Source organism: Tenrec ecaudatus, chromosome 4 (assembly GCF_050624435.1).
Source record: "Tenrec ecaudatus isolate mTenEca1 chromosome 4, mTenEca1.hap1, whole genome shotgun sequence".
In the NCBI taxonomy this organism is placed as follows: Eukaryota; Metazoa; Chordata; class Mammalia; order Afrosoricida; family Tenrecidae; genus Tenrec; species Tenrec ecaudatus.
Genome location: NC_134533.1, coordinates 100,290,981 through 100,310,337, shown reverse-complemented (window position 1 = coordinate 100,310,337; position 19,357 = coordinate 100,290,981). Strand labels below are relative to the sequence as shown.

At 42.0% G+C, this 19,357-nt stretch overlaps 1 protein-coding gene and 1 non-coding gene across 2 annotated transcripts in view; both read right to left on the bottom strand.

Moving 5' to 3' along the window:
- DYNC2H1 (dynein cytoplasmic 2 heavy chain 1) overlaps positions 1–19,357 on the bottom strand; it is a 349,851-nt gene that overhangs the window by 41,725 nt on the left and 288,769 nt on the right. The window lies entirely within an intron of this gene.
- Positions 1,317–1,377, bottom strand: LOC142447576 (U7 small nuclear RNA). The gene has a single exon (XR_012784251.1). It is a non-coding gene; the product is annotated as a U7 small nuclear RNA (small nuclear RNA).

The following is a 19,357-nucleotide window of genomic DNA, read 5'->3' as shown; positions in this document are numbered from 1 at the left end:
CTGATGGGTCACAGCTGAGTGTTCACCAGTGTCCCACAAGGGCTCCTTTCACCTTGCAGAGCTGACGAGAAAAGCCTAGGGAACGCGTCACACCCTAGAGCTGTCTTGAGTGGATTGACTTTTGCTTGTTTGCTTAACTTGTTAACACATATGGCTAAAAACACAATATACCTACTTTCATCTTTTCAAGAGTTTCACCCATCCCCCACATTTTAAGAATTGACTTGATAGTAAACAATGTACTGCAAACATAACTTTCTTAGTCATCAGGTGTCATTTTTATTTAAATGAAGATTTTGCAACTTGCTACTGAAAGTGCTCAGTAATGAAGTGGTCACCACACAACCGGTTTGGGGTGTGTGTCAGGAGAAGGGCTACAGTTTAATTCTATTAAAACTAAAATTACTGCATAAAGTAGATGTTCCCAAGCTTTGAAAGCATTTTAAGCAACACTCTGAGTGGTGTGTGTGTGTGTGTGTGTGTATGTGTGTTATATTGAACAGAGACTTTTAAGGAACACAATTACCCACTCATCTGTATCTTCGAGCACATTTCAAGCACTTTTATAAGAAGAGCTTTGCAAATGTGGTGAAGAAAGCTGGTGGTGCCTGGTTATCAAAAGATAGAGCCTCTGGGGTCTTAAAGGCTTGAAGGTGAACAAGTGGCCATCTAGCTGAGAAGCAACAAAGCCCACATGGAAGAAGCACAGCAGCCTGTGTGATCATGAGGTGTTGATAGGAACAGGTATCAGGCATCAAAGACCCAGAACAAAAAATCCTATCATTATGAATGAGGGGGAGTGCACAGTGGAGACCCAAAGCCATCTGTAGGCAACTGGACATCCCCTTACAGAAGGGTTGCGGGGAGGAGACGAGCCAGTCAGGGTGCAGTGTAGCACCGATGAAACATACAACTACAGGAGATATAAGGCAATGTCACAGACAGTTTCGGTTGTCACATAGGATGGTGAGATGCTAAGGATAGCTAATGCAGAGAATACAGAGAGTGCTGACAAAGTAGCTCTCCGTAACCAATAATGCACATGATAGCTTTTCACAGCAAACAATTGTCTTATCTAAAATATCAGTGTCTCAGAACTTGAAATGTCCTGATCTAATAAAAATATTTGAGGAATAGAAATTACTACTACATTCTTCCCATTTAGAGAGAAACAATTTGAGGCATAGAAAAGTTAATAACCATTCACAGCCCAATCTGGGTAATTATCAAAAAGAGGATTCAGAATCAGAATCTCTGAGATAGCAGGGTCTAAATTCAACCACCACACTAAACTGTATTTACCATGACATATATTTTTTTTTTCCTGTAAAGAACCAGAAAACCTGCCAGACAAATTCTAAAAGAGCTGTAAGACTGAAATTCTTACTTTCATACCTTAAAAATCTAGAAGAACAAATTAAACTCAAATAAGTAAAGACCATAAAAAGAACAATAAGTGATAAATACAATTCATAAATATTGAAGCTGTTTTTTGAAAAGATTTATAAAATTAATAAATCTCTAATCATGAAAAATAAAGCAAAAATCCCACTTATAGAGGTTTCAATACAGGCATGTACATATGGAAATATATTTACATATAATGATAGGGAAATAGACCTATGTACATATGTTTATATGTTAAGTATTAAGGTAGCAGATGGGCACTGGGCCTCTACTCGAGTACTTCAATAAACATCTGAGAAAATGTTCCCGATCTTTAGCCATAGAGAAATGCAAATGAAAACAACTATGAGACACCACGTAACACCCTCAAAGAGAGCCCAATTCAAAACATCAGAAAGTACAAGTGCTCGAGGGGCTGTGGGGAGACAGGAACTCTCATCCACTGTGGGTGGACCTGTAGGTATAAACAGCCATTATGGACATCAATTTGGCGATATCTAAAATAGATGGAGATTGAGCTTATGATAATAAGAACCAGCAACCCCACTACTGGACATCTATCCAGAAGAGGCAAAGAAACAAACCACAACCAGACATCTGTGCTCCAATGTTCATCGTGGCACAGTTCACAATTGCAAGGAGTTGGAAACAACCCAGATTTCCATCAACCGACGACAGTGGTACATACATACAATGGCATACAACGCATCCCTGAAAAGCAGCCATGAACGCATGAAGCACCTTGCCGCAGGGGAAGAACTGGAGAAAATCATGCTAAGCGAAGTAAACCAAGAACAAAAGAACAAGTACAACAAGAGTCTACTGAGGTAAACTTAAAAAAAAAAAAGGAGGTATATAGGAAAAACTACTATATACATACATCCCTGGGGTGAAGTCCAGCAACTATGGCAGGGGCCAAACCCAATCCAGAGATACATATGGCAGCCAACTAAATAAGAGGGGGGAAGACAGAGAAAAAAGAAAAAAAGGACATGGGTGTGGGGGAAGTAGGGCACTAACCCACCCAATGGGAGGGTATTGTTTATAAACATCTCCACAGGAAAGGGTGAGAGAGACTAGGCTTCAACCCGATGCACCAAGATGTGAATACAACATACAGGATTGTACCAGGGAACCGATATAGAGAGGTGTGTGGGGCCGGCCCCAACCCCAACTATGTGGACACCCCTACTCAGAGGAATGCACTTCAGAGGACAGCACTGGGGCTACAGCTTGGGGAGAGGGGTGCATCGGATTAGAGCACACGGGAAAAAACGAAAAGGGATGGAGAGGGAGGAGAGGACATCCTGGCCCACCAAGCCCCAAGGACAATATTTCTGCTCAGTGCAGTGCAGACAATGCACGGGGAGGACCGTACGGCCGGCAGTGTCCCTCACTGAATCATGGCGCTGCAGGGGACAGCACTGGAGACAAAGTGCGGGAATAAGTCGGCCCGTAACACTGGGGCTAGGGGCTAGGCACTGAGGGCATACAGCAGAGCAACAGGGGGAACAGAGTGATGAAATCCACGAGGGATATCAAAATTAGACTTTGGAGACAGTGTGGCACCCCATCAGCCTCGACTGGAAAACACTTGTAAAGGCCAACAAACAGACCTTGAACTATTTATAGGCTTTTCCATTTTGGCCAGTGGCTTTTTTTGGGTTATTGTTATTTTGTTTTTATTATTGTTTTGTTGGTTTTTACTTCCTTTGTTGTTTTATTTGGTTTTGCCATTTGTTTGCACTTATTAATGTATCTGCATGTCTATCTAGATAAAATAGGCAGGATAAATAATTTTGAATGAAAAGAACGGAACCACTAGTTGCAGGGGTATACTGGAGAAGGGGAGGTGGGAGAAAGGAAGGGGTGGGGTTGGGGGAGAACCAACCCAGGGATAAGTCAAGTGAACTAAAATCAATGGAAGGAAGGTCATAAGATGCCTAATAGGGCTTAATCAAGGGCAATGTAGTGGCAAAGAATTACTAAACCCAAATGAAGGCTGAACATGATGGTGGGACAAGAAGAAAGTAAAAGGAAATAGAAAAAAGAACCAGGAGGCAAAAGACAGTTATAGAGGCCTAAATATAGGCATGCACATATGTAAATATACATAATGACAGGGGAAATAGAACTATGTACTCACATCTATATGTTAAGAATTAAAGTTGCAGATGGACATTGGGCCTTGACTCAAGTACTCCCTCAACACAAGGAAGTGCATAAGCAAATGTGGTGAAGAAAGCTGATGGTTCCCAGCTATCAAAAGACAGAACACCTAGTGTCTTAAAGGCTTGAAGATAAACAAGCATCCATATAGCTGAGAAGCAACAAAGTGCACATGGAGGAAGCACACCAGCCTGTGTGATCATGAGGTGTCGATAGGATCAGTATCACACATCTAAGACCCAGAACAAAATGTGAGTGGGGGTGTATGTGTGTGCATGGAGTGGAGACTCAATACCCATCTGCAGACAATTGGACATCCCCTCACAGAGGGATCACAGTGAAGAGATAGGCGAGTCAGAATGCAGTATAGCACCAATGAAACACACAACTTTCCTCTAGCTCTTTGGTGCTTTCCTTCCCCCCACTAGCATAACCTCAGTTCTGCCATACAAATCGGATTTGACCAGAGCAAGCACACTACTACAGATAAGAGGCCACAACACAGGGAATCCAGGATAGATAAACCTCTCAGGGCCAACAATGAGAGCAGAGATACCAGAGGATTTGGGGAGGGTGGGGGGAAAAGGGGAATGGATCACAGGGATCAATCTATAACCCCCTCCCAAGGGGACGAATAATGGAAAAGTGGGAAGGGGGAACAGAGGACCATGTAAGATATGGAAATAATAATCTATAACTTATCAAGGATTTGTAAGGGAGGGCGGGGGGGGGGAGGGAGGGCGAAGAAATGGGGAGCTGCTATCAGGGGCTCAAATGGGAAGATAATGCTTTGAAAATGATGATGGCAGCATATGGAAGAATGCATGGATTATGATAAGAGATGTAAGAGACTGCAATAAAAGTATTTTAAATAATAAATGAATAAGATTATCACACACATCTCAGTCTTTGAAAACATAAAGGAATATTGTAACAAAATGTAAGCAATATCTTCTGTAACCTAGATGACATACGTAATTCCTTAAAATACCTATCCATCTTTCTTCTCTACAGTTTACTCTTCATATACCAACAGAATCATATCTTAAGTACAAAAGATCTCTGCCCTGCTTTCAAACAGACACTGATTTCCTATCATGCAGTGACTACATCTGGGTCCTGAGGAAAGCCCACATGCACCCAATGTCCTGTCCCTGGTGACCACCTGACGGATGTTCTAGCACTGCTCCTCATGAACACGCACTGCCTCCCAGCTTCCTTTAAGTCCCTTGAATTAGTAAAGTACATTACTATCTCGGGGGAGGGGGGTTGAGCTTGCTGGTCCCTCTACCTGGGTTTATTTCCCTCACATATGGTCATGGTTGGTTCTCTTCATTCATGTCTCTGTATTAGCACCACTTCCCAAGACAGACCTTTCCTGTTCACTCATACTAAAGCTCACCCACCCCAACCATATCACCCTCCAGCCCTTATATCTTTTGAAAGCACACCTGGGCCCACCAAGCTCAGAGGACGATAGCCCAGCTCGAAGGGCCCAATATACAGAGAGGACCATAGCCGGCCCCACGGCGAGATGCGACATCCTGCACTGACCCATGGCCCTACACGGGGCAGAACCAGAGACACAGTGGGGGATGTGTGACTGAACTGACCCCACCACACTGAGGCAAACACTGGGGGCGTGCAATGGAGCAGCGGGGGAAGCAGAGCATGGAGATCCCAAGGGAATATAAAGGATGGACTTTGGGGCCAGGACGTGGCACCCCATCAGACTTGGCCAGAAAACACTCCTAAAGGTGAACAAACAGACCTTGAACTCTTAACTGACTGTTTTCCCCTGTTTTTGTTTTTTTTCTCTTCTTTTAAATTTTGTATGTCAGTGGCTTTTTTGTTGGTTAGCTTGTCGGTGTTGCTGCCGTCATTGCCATACTCTTATGTCACACTTCGGTGCTGTCAAAGCCATCCGCAATTTTATGCACATATTATTATCTCTGCAGGTCCACCTAGATAAGATAGGCTGGACAAACAATGTAAGAAGAAAATAACGGGACCAACGGTCCCAAAGGGACATGAGAGTGTGGGAGGCATGGGACGGGAGAAGGTGTTAGCCAACCCAGGGACAAGGGAACAACGAGTGGTTCAAAACCAGTGGAAGGAGGGGATGGGAGGACTGGTAGGGAGTGACCAAGGGCAAGGTAACTGAGAGGAATTACTGAAACCAGAATGAAGACTGAACATGGTAGTGGGACAGGAGGAAAGTGTAAGGAAATAGAGGAAAGGAGTGGGAGGCAAAGGGCATACATAGAGGCCTAAATACAGACATGTATCATATGTAAATATATTTATGATTATGGGGGAAATAGACCTTATGTGCATATATTTATAGGTTTAGTAGTAGGTGGACATTGGGCCTCCTTGCACACATTCTCTTAATACAAGAGCACCTTGCTCAGCTAAACGGTTATTCCATGATACCCACCTTCCTGACATGATTGCTGAAGACAAACGTGTGCATAAGCAAACATGGTAAAAAAAGCTGATGGTGCCCGGCTATCAAAAGATATAGCATCTGGGGTCTTAAAGGCTTGAAGGCAAACAAGTGGCCATCTAGCTCGGAAGCAACAAAGTCCACAGAGAAGAAGCACACAAGCCTGTGTGATCACAAGGTGCTGAAGGGATCAGGTAGCAGACAGACACCAAAGAACAAAAATCATCATTGTGTGATCACCTTCCCCACATAAATGCTGAAGACGAATGTGTGCATAAGTAAGTGTGGTGAAGAAGGCTGATGGTGCCCGAGTATCAAGAGATCTAGTGTCTAGGGTCTTAAAGGCTTGAAAGTAAACAAGCTGTCATCCAGCCCAGAAGCAACAAAGCCCACATGGAAGCAGCACACCAACATGTGTGATCATGAAGGGCTGAGGGAACCAGGTTTCAAGTACCAAAGGAGGGGGTGGGGGGGAAATAATATAATCGCGAATGAGGGGAGTGCATGATAGGGACCCAATGCCCATCTGTAGACAACTGGACATCCCATGCAGAGGTGTAGTGGGGAGGAGATGAGTCACTCAGGGTGCAGTGTAGCAACAATGAAACTCACAACCTTCCTCTAGTTCTTAAATGTTGCCGCCTCCCACCCCCACCCCCACTATCATGATACCAATTCTACCTTGCAAACCTGGTTAGACCAGAGTATAAACAGCGGTACAGTTGGGATCTGGAAACACAGGGAATCTAGGACAGATGAATCTCTCAGGACCAACGGTGAGAGTGGCGATACTGGGAGGGAAGCGGCGGGGTAGGCTAGAAAGGAGGAACTGATCACAAGGATCTACATATAACCTCCTCCCTGGGGGATGGACAACAGAAAAGTGAGTGAAGGGAGACGCCGGGCAGTGTAGGATAGAATAAAATAATAATTCAGAAATTATCAGGGATTCGTGGGGGGGGGGATGAAGGTGGAGGGGAAAAAGGAAAATGAGGAGCTAATCTCAGGAACCCAAGCAAAGAGCGAGTTTGGAAAGTGATGAGGGCAACGAATATATAGGTGTGCTTTGCACAATTGATGTATGTGTGGATTGTGATAAGAGTTGTATGAGCCCTAATAAAATGATTTAAAAAAAACAAAAATAAAAGTATTTTGGTAAAGAGCTACTAGAAATAAAGTTCAATTTGGTTTTAGTATTTGGTTAACATCTGTTATTTGCCTTCGTCGTCTGATGGGCTTAACAAACAGATGTCTACTTTAACACTGTTTTGACCTCCCAAAAGAAGTATTCTCAATATTTGTGCAAGTGCAGATGTTACTTCCCTATCAAATATGTGTGACAAATGTTAGTAATGCTATAAGGCATGCATCTAGATTTTTATTTTAAGCACTTGATTACTGTCACACACAGATAGACATTTTACATAACACTAGGAATGAAAATAACTCATACTTATGTCCTATACATATACACTTTCACTACTAAACAAAACGCATGCATTTCTTATTTTAAGAGTAAAATACAAATAATAATGATTATTTTGAAAACCATGAACTTTATGGGGGGGGGGGGAAACCAACAACTCTCTATAGTTCATCTAATCCCACCCACTTCCATAGACTCAGAGTGACCCAACAGAACAGAGTTCAACTGGGTGTTTGAGATTCTGGTTTGTAAACCTTTACAGAAGCAGTCTAATATTTTTCCTGTGAAGTGGCTGGTGAGTTTGAACTGCTGATCTTACGGTTAGCAGCCTGGCACATAACACACCACACTACCAAGGCTCCTTGGTTCAATAAATTAAAAAGCATAAATATATAATTGTTATAAATATTAAGAGAATGTAAGCAGATAAGTAGAAAATAATAATGTTGGAAGCATTGTGAGTCAAGAAATACTAATAATCAAAACAGACTAGACAAGGGATGGGTGCTAACTTTTGTGTAATGGATAATAATAACCCACAAGTAGGTTTGATTCAATCATTCCTGTGGTAGTTACATAATTTCATGTCAACTTGAAGATATATAAAAGTGTAGGGCTAGAGGTCTCAGCCTGAGCGTGACTCCCTGTGGGTGTGGCCTTCTCATAAGAAGGGTCCTGGGAACCTCCCCTTCTCTCTCTGCCATTACCTTCATGCCGGCAAGCCGCTCTGAAACCTGCCAGAATCCTGGAGTTGCGTCTACTACCAGTAGATCCACGAGACGTTGCACCCACCAGCCGGTGATATTCCTGTATTCATCAACATTGCTGACTCCATGAGAGTCAAGGAGGACTTATTGACTAGTATGGAACCTATAGACTTGAGTTGGACTCGGCTGAGATGTTTTTGTAATATATAATTACCTCTTTCTTATGCATATACATAAGTATATGCCATATTAGATGGAGATATATGGCATGGAGAAAAAGCAGAGAAAAACAACAAAAGGTGCAGGGTTGCAGCTTGAAGTAGGATGATCGGGTAATGCCTCCTTCCAGAGGCAGCCTTGCAGATTTCTGGGTACAGCATCCCACACAAAGGAAACAGTGATGGTAAAAACCTGAGAGGGATTTTGTCAGGGTTGGTTCCTTGAATAATGAGGAGGCCAGTAGGGCTTAAAACAACATAAATGAAGGGAGCAGGCAGAAGAAATTGACAAGGTAATAGATATTTGATCTTAAAGGAATTTGTAGGCTGTGGTAAAGACTTTTTGATACTCTGGGTGAGATGAAACATCATTGGTCTATTTCCTATAAGTCATAGGAATATTTCCAAAGGAGGAGTACTATGCTCTAACCAGAACATATGAGACTTCTGGACACAGATCAATAAGAATGGACACAAAGGTGAAAAGCAAGAGTACTGAGTTAGTTAGTTTATTGTGCCAACCTGGCCAATAAGCACGTGTGGGGTTACTTGAAGGACAGAGGGATAAATGGCTCCGTGAGCCTCACCTTTTGAGTTCTTGAGTCTCTTGCTTTGTGATGGTCAGACCAGGGTGCAGTTGCCTTAGCCAGTTCCCTGCTTCAGCTTGCAAGGCTCACTTCCTGTAAGACATCCCTAAGGAGAAGCTGCATGGACCTACCCCGATGCAGCCCTGGGTGCTGGAGCAGCCGTGTGGAGACCCTGCCAGCGCTGAGATGCTTATACACTCACTGATTCCGCTTTCCTCCTGTAGTCGGCATCATAGCATGTGTTTTGTGAGATGGAGGAGGACTATGTGGATTGGTGTCGGACATATGGGCTAATGAGTTAATGTTGGACTTGTGGTCTTGAGCAGCACTGGGTTGGGATGTTTTCTTGATGTGCACTTAACCTTTATATAAAACTTTCTCTTACACATGAGTTTCTGTGGATTTGTTTCTCTGAAGTACCCAGACTAACACAAGTACTAAGAGCGGCAACTGTATTAACAATGACTTCATTTAAGATATAATTTAGTAGTGAAAGTGTTGAGAAGCATGCCTGTTTATATTTGGACTGTTTAGACACATGATGATTTTCTCTCAGACTGGATGCAGTGTGAAAGGAGGAGTCAAGAGTGACTGCAAGTATATTGGCCAAAGACACATAAAGAATACACTATAATTTACTTTTATAGGAAAAATTGTGGGTAGAACATGGTGTGTGTGTGTGGGGGGTGTGTGTATGTGTAAGTAAGGAGTTCAGTTGTGCATGTCACATTTGAGATTTTTATTTTAAATACCCAAGGGGAAACCCTGAGCATGCACTTGGAAATACACACCAGGGTTAGGAAAAGGAGCTAGAGATGTAAATTTGAGTGTAGTCAAAGTTTAGATGAGACTAAAAGTCATCTAAACTTGACGTGATAACGAAATGCGTTTGTACAGATAGAAAACAGGGGAAGAGAACTGTGATCTAAAACATACAACAGTAAAAGAAAAGTAGGTGGAAAAGAAGAACTAGAAAATGTAGGTGACCTGAAGGGTTACACAGCACATTGAATAATACATTTTTTTTCAAAACCTGACAAGTTATGAAATGATCAAAGATATGCCATGTTACTGTAAAAAGATCACGTCAGTTTATATTCTTTCATTTACTATATAGCTTTCATGAAACTATTTAACTATCCTTCAGCTATTTGTTTTATTTATCCCATATTTAAAATTGAAATTATAATATTCATTTGTTATTGTTGGATGCCTCGAGTGGGCCCAAACCCATAGCAACTCAATGTGCAGTAGAACAGAACATAGCAACTCAATGTACAGTAGAACAGAAAGCTGTCTAGTGTTGCTGCCGCTGTGTCATTTCACCCTGGAGTGTTCTTCCTTTTTCTAAGACACTTTTCCTTAACAAGGAGCCCTGGTGGTGCAGTGGTGATACACTGGGCTGCAATCTGCATGTTGGCAGTTCTAAGCCATCAGCAGCTCTGTGAGAAAGACTAGGCTTTCTACTCGCCTACATAGTTACAGTCTCAGAAACCCACAGCAGGTCACTGAGTCAGCTTTGAATCCATGGTTTTGTTTTTTCTTTATCAAGCATGATGCCCTTCTCTTGGGATTGGTTTCTCTTGAAAGCATGTCCAAAGTATTTGAGATAAAGTCTTGTTATTTTCATTTCTAATGTGTTCTTGCTGCACTTTTTCTAAGATAGATGTATTCATTCTTCTGGCAATTCATCTTTGAAGCACTTGCTGAAGAAGATCAAAGACTACAGCCTTCACTATTTTGTGAATCTGGGCAGACTAGAGAAACAAATCCATGGAAACACATATGTGTATAACAAAGAGATTTATATACAAGAGCAATTGAACATTGAGAAAACATCCCAGGCCAGTCCAGATCAAGTCCATAAGTCTGATATTAGCCCATATGTCCAATACCAATCTATAAAGTCCTCATCAGACTCACGAAACACATGCAATGATGCCAAATGTAGAAGACCACAGGCCAGTGGGTAGAAAGTCTTTGGATCCAGTGTCAGTGGAAACATCTCAGCACTGGCAAGGGTCTTTGCATGAGGGTGGGTCCATGTGTCTTGTCAACTGCTGTGTCTCCCAGGATGTGAGCAGAGAGTCTCCCACCTCCAAGGAGGAAATACCAGATTTGCCAGAATTCTCAGAAGGCCACGCCCTCATAGAATCCTGATTGACAGACTAGACTCCACCCCTTCACTAATAATCCTCTCAAATTGACAATTATATAACTACCTCAACTATGGATCACAACTCAATGTAAAGGAGACCCAAATCTTCACAACTGGACTAATAGGTAACAACATGGTAAACAAACTGAAGTTGTCAAGGATTTTCTCTTGCCTGGATCCAACATCAATGCTCACAGAAGCAACAGTTGGGAGATCAAACAATGAATTTCCCTTGGCACATATACTGCACAAGACTTCTTTAAAGAGTTGAAAAGCAAGGAGGTTACTTTGAGGACTAGGACCTGACCCAAGCCATGGTATTTTCAATGGCCTCGTGTTCCTGTGTAAGTTGGACATTAAGTAAGACCTACAAAGACATGGGTTTGAATTGTGGTGCCAGGAAGAATGTTGAAAGTAGCACCGACTGTCAAAAGGGCAAACAAGTCTGTCTTGGAAGAACTGGGCCCAGAGTGCTCCTTAGAGGCAAGGATGGTGAGACTTAGTCTCACGTTGTCAGGAGAGACCAGTCCCCAGAGAAGGACAGACGTCATGCTTGATAAAGCAGAGGGAACAAAAGAGAGGCAGGCCCTCCATGAGACGGGACGACACAGTGGCTGCAACACTGGGCCACGCAGAGGAACTGTGAGTGAGGATGGCGCAGGACCAGGCAGGGTTTCTTCTGTGGTGCACAGGGTTGGAACTAACTGGATGGCACCTAACAAGAATCTGGCAATCCATGGTACATTTAATAGTCTACAGCAACACTATAATTAAAATGAGTTCATTCTTTTTTGGTTTTCTTAACTCATTTTCCAGAAAATGCTCTAGGTTGGATCCAACCAACTCAAGCCCCCTGCCCTGGAGTCTGTCTCATTGTGACACTATATACCAAACCAAACTCAATGTCAGTGAGTTGAAGCCGACTCATAGCAACCCTATAGGGCAGTGTAGCATTACCCCTGTGATTCCCCAAATTGTAGTCCTTTATGGGAGTATAAGACCCTTTCTTTATCCCGAGGAGTCACTAGCTGCTGACCTTGCAGTTAACAGCTCCACCAATAACCACTAGGCCACCCGGGCTCCTATGACCCTATATAGGATCTCTGAACTATATATCTTTATGGGCCCAGGCAGCCTTACTGTGTCCTGAGGAGTGGCTGGTAAACTTGAACCCCCCCCATAGTAGCCCAATGCCTAACCTACAGCACCCTCAGGATCCCTAATGGCTTTGGTCAGACACAACTTATTACTCAATGTGAAATCTTCTCTCACTCCACTTTAAGGAGCAGTTTGCAGCAGATTTGTCTGTTACTTGATTTCTTGACTACTGCTTCTGGGGATAAGTGTGGATTAAAAGGAAACGAGATTCTTGACAACGTCAATATTTTCTCCAGCTATAGGATGTAAACATTATTATATCATATGTAAATCACATGCCTAGCATTTAAAATATGCACTCAAATGCAAACACACACACACACACACACACACACACACACACACACACACACACACACGGTGCAATTGAGTTAATCCTGACAAATAGTGACCCCATTTAGGGGTTCTAAGACTGAATCTTTACTGGATCAGATTATCTCATCTTTCTTCCTCAGAGAAACTGGTGGTTTTCAAATGCAGATCTTGTGAATAGCAACCCAATGTTTGTGCCTCATTAAGACCTAATTGATGACAAAGCTGAAGGACCAATTGGGGATTATGGGTAGGAGTAGCATTAAGAAATTTGGTACTATTTGTTCCCATAGCCAGCTATTTCCTTAATTGCTCTGACCTTGGTTGCTTATTTAGGTCTCTATCTTTACTGATAAACTCTCAAGATAGTTTATATTTGATGAGTAATGGCAATTTGTTAATAACAACAACTACTTCTATTTATTGCTTACACTTTCCAGACTTTAAGTCTCCTAACAGCTGACATAAACAAGATTTTGCACAAAGCGAGGATAGTAGGATTTGGAAGTAAGTCAGTGTACCAGACATTTGTTTGAGTCAGATAAAACCATAAGGTTGCACACAGGAAGGCATTGCACCAAAGACAGGGAACCTAAGCAGAAGATCACTCCTAAAGCAGATCATTAAGCCTGCCCTACTCTCATGGTGCTCCAGCCTTCCTTAGCAGCTTCAGGAGTCCACTGTGCATGTCTCAAACACTGGGTATGTTTAGCATACCTGAGGCTAATTGGATAGGGGTGGTCTGTCCAGATCTTTCCTGGCTTTGGTTGTGCTTGGATTTAAGCAAAACTTATAAGTGTTCGGAGCCAAGAAAGTCAGCTTTGAGGTGTTGGAAATACTTGGAATCAAGACAAATGTTGATACGAGATTATAAACTGTCTACACAGAATGTTCTGAGCCTGGAGAATAATAAAAAAAGATGAGTCCATATAGTGAGGAAGCAGGGATTCTGTTGTGAATGAAAGGCAAAACAGTGTGACAATCAGAAACCAAAGAGACTATTGAAAAGCAGAAAACTCAAAGATAAGAAAATAACTTCAAAGTCCCCCAAAGATAAGCTATCTAGTCCATTATATTTTTATGGGCTTGTTCATTCAGCTAATCAGCAAACGGTAAGCTAAGTGTAGAAAACAACCCTTTTTTTAAAAAGGGAGCTGCTCTAAAGGTTCTTACAGAGCACAAGGCAGGGAGTGAGTGTCAGGCTGTCTGTAAGAGTTCCTAGAGTATGGGGGGTTGGTTCTCTGGCTCCCCTGAAATCACCAGCATTCTGAAGGAGTCTTTAATTACACCCCTCACAATGAATTGAAAGTCTCTCCACACTGCAGACCAAATGATCCCTTCAACACACAATCTGACCACATCATTTCACACTTTAAAATCTTTCACAAGCTCTTTTTTTTCCTTTAGGGTCAAATCAATTCCTTAATATAATATCACAATTTACACCTTTCCTGTCTCATCAACCTTACCTCTGAACATTATCTTCTTGCACTCTGTGCTCCGCTTTCAGTTACTTCAAGACACAAGACTCCCTCTTGAATCTGACCTTCTCTCTGTGTGACATAGCCTTCCTTTCCCTCCTCAACTAGTTTATGCCTATTTAGCGCAAGTGTCCCCTCCCTGTGCCCTCTAAGTTAGAACTCTTGGTAGTTGATCCCATCTTACTGTACTTGCGGTACCACCCTTGCTGCTGCTGCCGGCTGAGTTGCGCGCCTTTTTCTGGTGACCTCTAAGGATAGTTCCCTGGGGCTTCAGTGATGACTTGTTTGGGCCCTTCCACATTGAGCAGCGTTAGCACGGGGCTTGGCACCAGGAGAGTATTCATCACGTCACACTCATGGAATTTTAAACTGCTAAGTCAATGAATCCAAGTAAAAGAAAAGTCAACTCCAGAAAATATATGGCCCGTCATAATTTCTTTTCTATAAAATCCAAGTTAATAGGTTCTGGGCTAGTGCTTTAGACTCTTATAGAGTGTATCCCCCCAAACAGGAGGCTTTTCCTCATTATTTTCTTCTTTTATATTTGATCTTTAGGAGAGTTCTTTTTGTACTCCTGTAATTTTGATGACTATGGATCTGTCAGTGGTCCCTAAGGATTATAATGATTATAATGATCCAATCAGTACTGAGCAGGATACTTCTCAAGGAGAGAAAAGAGAAAAATTTTTCAGTGTGGAAAAAACTTTTCATGATCAGTATTCAATATACTAAAACAAACAAACGAAAGCCACTGCTGGTAAGTATTCTCACTCACAAGGTTATAAATCTTTATGGTAGTAGGCTACTATGTCTTTCTCCTATGGAATGGCTTGTTCAAACTGCACAACTTTTGGTTAACAGACAAGAGCTTTAAACACTGCATACCCAGAGCTCCACTCAATATAGTGGGGTTGAATAGTCATGCCAGAAATAAAAATATCATTCTCGTACAACTGCTTTAAAGGATATTCATTTCTATTATCAGTATATTTTCATTAAACACAGCAGAGGCTACCATTTACAGGATAAAACAAAAGCAATTTTTTCTCTTTACAAAAGTAATCTAATATACTCAAAAATATATGAAGTGATAAATTTTCAGAGACATATAATTATAACATGCTGAATGAGCTTTAGAGGTATTCAGAAATACCTATAATTTCTACAATCACCAGTAGACTATCTCCTCCCACGGTCTCCCTTCCAGCTTGCCTCCTGCATGTCTGCCTGCCTTCCTTCCTTCCACTCCCCCTCTTTCCTTCCCTCCTTCTCATCTGTCTTTCTTCAGTTCTCCTTTTATCACAATACCTTCCCTTCTTCCGTTTCTTCATTCAGCATTTGATAAATTATATGCCAGCCATAAACACAATAGATAGAAAGTGAGTTAATCAGACTCTGCTTAATTTTTCTCTATCTGCTATTTTAACCCCATTTCAGATCCAGGGATGTTTTCTCTTACGATCTTACAACCCATAGAAATTCGGATGAGCCTCATCTCTTTCAAAGGAGTCCCATTTGTGAACTGTCAGCCTAGCGCAAGAAAGGAAGAAGAGATAAAGATACAGAAACCTAAAAGATGAAATCCTTATGAACCAATCTAACAAGAAAAACACAAGAACTGTACAAAGGAAGCGACAAAACACTATCACAAGAAACCATCTGAGAACTACATAAAAGGAATTATATTTCGGGCTTATGAAAAGGAAGACTTAACTTATAAAAATGTCACTATTACAAAAAGCGATCTGCAGATATAAGGCAATCGCAACGCAGACTTCATTGTCCCTTTTACAGAAATAGGAACACTCACTGCCAGCGGTATCTGGAAAGGAAAGGGCCATGAATAAGAAAAGGGCCATCAAAGAAGAAGAAACAAAGTTGGCAGCCAGACATTCCACATCTGAAAACCTTCTACGCAACCATGACAGTCCAAACAGCATGGTATTCATGGCATTGGTACGATGACAGAAACAGACACCAATACAATTGATTTGAAAACCCAGGAGTCAATCCATGTGTTTACTGATAGTTGACCTTTGACAAAGGGCTAAACCAGTGCAATAAGGAAGAGACCATCTCTAATAACAGTAATGACAAAACTAGGTATCGATTTGCAGAAAAGTGAAGCAGGTTCCATATCTCTCACTACACGAAAAAATGAACACAAATTGATCAGAGATCTACATAAAACTTCTATATCTCTAGCTTTCATCAAAGAAAAAATAGGAGAAAGCTTAGGGGTCCTGATACAAGGTTTAAATACACTAGCCAACACAATGGACAGGGGGATAGCTCAGAGGCAGAGCATTTGTCTGCAATCACAATCTACAAATAGCAGAAGCCAAACTAGATGATTAGGAATACTCCAAAATTAGACACTTATATGACCAAAAGATTGCATTAAAAGTGTAAAAGGAGAACCTGCAGGTTCGGAAATATTTTTTTTTTTTTGGCAAAGACATGTTGGACAAAGGTCTGTCCTACAAAGTCACTATGAAAACAAACAAACAAATAAACCCACTTAGGGTCTGAACCCTCCACAGCGGGGCGAACCAAGGCGGGAACATACCAGACCAGCCATGAAAGCCAGCAAACAGATCTGGGATTTTGGTATATTTCTTCTCTCTCCCTTTTCTTTTCCTTCTTGTTTCTTCTCCTTTTCTCTTTTCAATCTTTTTTTTAAAAATCAGTTTGGGCTATGTCATGGTCGGTGTGACTACTTATATAACAAGATAGGCCTGGGAAGCATGCCTGAAGAGAAAGCAGCTGGACCAACAGTCCTGGGGAGACCTGGGGGGGGGGGGGTGAGGGCTGTGGGGGAAGGGAGCGGTGAGCAGGCAGCGCCATGGACAGGGGAACAAATACGGTGTTAGAGTCAGTAACAAGGAGGAGGTAGGAATTGGGGTGGGGGTGTCGGAGCAACATCAAACTAGCTAAGGGCAGGTACCAAGAGGTGGAAATAAGGGGAAAGTGACAGTGGGGCAGGAAGAAGGTAGAAGGAAACAGAGGAAGGAACTAGGAAGCAAATCAATGGATAGAGGTATAAACACAGCAGTGTACATATGTAAATACATTAATACACAAAAAATAGAGATATTGAGCTATGTACATATATTTATATGGCAATACACTGAGGTAGGGGACAAACTTGAGGTCTCTGCTTATACCCTCCCTCAATGTAAGAACACTTTGTTTTAACAAATCGGCAGTCTGAGATGTTCACCCTCCTGACAATCACTGAAGACAAAACGGGTGCATAAGCAAATGTGGTGAAGAAGGCAGATGGTGCCCGGCTATTAAAAGATATAGCATCTGTGGTTTCAAAGGCTTGAAGTTACACAAGCTGCCATTCAGCAGAGAAGCAACAATCAACAAGGAATATGCACATCACCAATGTGATCATGAGGAGTCATAGGGACTGGGTAACAGACATCAGCAGCCACATAACACACAAAAACATATTGTTGAGAATGAGGGGGGCTGGAGCAGAGATACAAAGCCCATCTGTAGATAATGGAACAATCTCCCACAGAGGGGGCTACAGGGAAGGGATGAGTCAACCAGAGTGCAGTGAAGCATCGATGAAACACATTATATTCCTCTAGTTCCTTCAGGCTTCCTCACCCCCCACTACCATGACTCCAGTGCTGCTTCTCAATTCAGACTAGACCAGAACATGTACACAGACAGGTATAGATACAGGAGCTCATGACACACAAAATCCAGGAACAGGAGTGAACCTGGTGATACTAGAAGGGTAGGGGAAAGTGGGGGAGAAGAAGGGAGAAAGGGGGAACTGACTGCAATGCCTGACACAAGCCATACACCCCTCAACAGGGGAAGAACAACAGAAACCATGGGGAAGGGAGGCAGCCGTCCATGTGAGAGATGAAAATAATAACAACGTACAGTCTATCGGGGGCTATGGATGGATAGAAGAGAAGCTGATACCGTGGGCTCAATAGAAAGAAATCTCCAGAGAAGAATGATGGCAGCCTATATACAAATTCACCTGGTGCAAGTGATGTATGGATTGTGACAAGAGTTGTAAGAGTCCCCAATAAAATAATCTTTTAATTAAAAATTTTTTTAAAAACCCTCACTGCCAAAGATTCAAAGCTGACTCATATCAAACCCTGTGGGTTTCTGAGACTGTAACTGTTTACAGCAGACTGTCAGCAGAGGAGCTATTGGTCTCGAACTCCTGAACATGTGGCTTATAGTCCAATTCATAACCATTACAGCACTAGGTCTCCTCAAGGTCACTCTGAGTCAGTAGCAATTCAATGGTAGTGAATTTTAGTTTTCGGTTTAGTGAGTTGGAATCTACTCAAAGGGAGTGAGTTGGGTGAGAGTTCAAAACCTCAACACTAAAAAGACAAGTAATTCAATTAAAAAATCGACAGAAGATAGGAACAGATACTTCAAAGAAGATAGTCAAGTGACCAACAAACACGTGAAGAAAAGTGCTCAATAATCAGCTATTAGAGAGGCAAATTAAAACAATAAAATAGTATCTCATCCCAGAATGAATAGCAAATGTTAAATACACAGGAAATAACAGGTGGTGGAGAGACGGGAACTCTCTGACACTGCTGATGCGATTGTAAAATGGTGTAACCGCTGTGGAAATGGCATGGTGCTTCTTTAAAAAGCAGGAAATAACATATAATCTAGCATTTCCATTAATCGGTTATACATCACAGAGAAATAAGAGCCATAATGCAAATAGGCAAAGGCACACCTTTGCTAATACCATTATTGTTTACAATAACAAAAAAGATAAAAGCCTAAGAGCCTATCAATCGATAATTTGATACACAAAGTGTGATAATTAGATAAAGTATGGTACGTACACACACAATGGAATCCCAGGATCACAGTCTCAGGGGACACTAAGGTCAACAGTCCACAAAGACAATATTCCAGATCCTGCTTTGGTGAAGAGCAACGGGGTCATAAAAGCTCCTGACCAGTCACCTACAGTCTAACTATTGGTGTCTCCCCATCATGACAAAAGATAGTGCAGGGATTGAAGATATATGGAAATAACCAGTACAACAGAATAATACCTAAGCCTCTGTGTCCCAGACACCAATAGAACAAGGTGGCGGCCAGCTACTACTGCCAAATGCTCTGAAGAGGAGTACATTTTTGAAGATCTTGGAAAGAATGGGAGAAAAATGTGAAGTAAAATTCAAATTCCTAAAAGAAACCAGGTTTACTGGTTAGATCGAGACTAGTGGAAGCCCAGAGGCTGTGGCCTTTGTCACACTGCAGGCCTG